Source organism: Cervus elaphus, chromosome 24 (assembly GCF_910594005.1).
Source record: "Cervus elaphus chromosome 24, mCerEla1.1, whole genome shotgun sequence".
Taxonomy (NCBI): domain Eukaryota; kingdom Metazoa; phylum Chordata; class Mammalia; order Artiodactyla; family Cervidae; genus Cervus; species Cervus elaphus.
The window spans coordinates 61,733,304-61,734,535 of record NC_057838.1 but is presented as its reverse complement, the minus strand read 5'-3'; the positions used below and the strand labels follow the sequence as shown (position 1 = coordinate 61,734,535).

Below are 1,232 nucleotides of genomic sequence, written 5' to 3'. Positions count from 1 at the left end.
TGAAGAAGAAGAGAAAAACGTGGGTGATGAGGGGTGAGTCACTGGGCACCCAGACTCTCACCCTCTGGGGTGAGACGAGTCACTCACAGATGTCATGAGTCTTGGTTCTAAGAGGGGTACAGATAGGGTGGGGTTTAAATGGGCAACAGAACTCGGCCTTTGGTCACCTCAGAGGGGACTCAAAATCTGAGATGGAGGGGGTTTCCCTAGCAGTCTAGTGGTGAAGACTCTGTGTTTCCAATGCCGGGAACACAGGTTGCATCTCAGGTCGGGCAACTAAGATCCCATGTGCTGTGTGGAGCAGCCAAAAAGTTAAAAAAAAGCTGAGGTGGAGAGGCCTTGCAGCCAGAGGGAGGTGGTAGGCCTGTTGATGATGGAGGGAGAGGGAGCCGGAACAGATACTGCCCTTAATGACCTAAAGCCAGACGGAGGGGGAGAACAACAGCAAAGATTTCTGCTTAGGGTTGGAAGAGAAGTTCTTCAGAGTTGATTCCAACGCAGCAGGGACTTGAGTCACTGATGTGACCATGAACACTGGGACCCCAGAATCTCTGGACCACATTCTGGACTGATAACGAAGTATCTGGGTGCTTGTCTGTCCAAACAGAAGCTTCACTGCAGTGCTTACTTCGGAAGCACATATACTCCAGTTGCAATGATAAGAGATTAGCATGACCTCTGCACAAGGATGACATACAAATTTGAGAAGCGGTCCATATTTAAAAAAAAAAAAATTTGAAAAAAATACAGAAGCAGCTTCATTGCATACAGCCCTGCAGAGTCCCTTGTACAGTGATAGGAAGTGGCTCCATATCTGTCTGTCTCAAGAGATTACTGACAGCAGGGACCACAGATGGAGGGGCTGGAACTGAACCACACCTGGGAAGTGGCAGCTGGCCTCCAAGATATGCCCCGCCCTGAGCCTGGCCCCGAAATTGCAACTGCTGGGCAGGGTCAGAGCAACCAACTGTGTACTCTGCTGACTACCTGAGCGGCAGCAACCAGTAAGCACAGCTTCAGAGCAGACAGAAGCGCTGGATGGACCTATGCAAAGATCTAGCAGTGTCCTGAGGAAAGAAAGTTATGTCTCATGAGCTGCCAACTGTGTAAAGTAGACTTATATGGTCCTAACACCTGGAAAAGCTGTTACCAAAAACAGGACTCACTGCCTGATGGGCATAGAAGCCAATACTACGGCACCTACATTTTTGTCTGCACTGGGATCTTAGTTG

At 49.4% G+C, this 1,232-nt stretch overlaps 1 non-coding gene across 1 annotated transcript; it reads left to right on the top strand.

The window, feature by feature from the left end:
- The first annotated feature begins 620 nt into the window (after positions 1–620).
- LOC122683354 lies at positions 621–723 on the top strand. Its single transcript, XR_006337704.1, has one exon. It is a non-coding gene; the product is annotated as a U6 spliceosomal RNA (small nuclear RNA).
- The last annotated feature ends 509 nt before the right edge of the window (positions 724–1,232 follow it).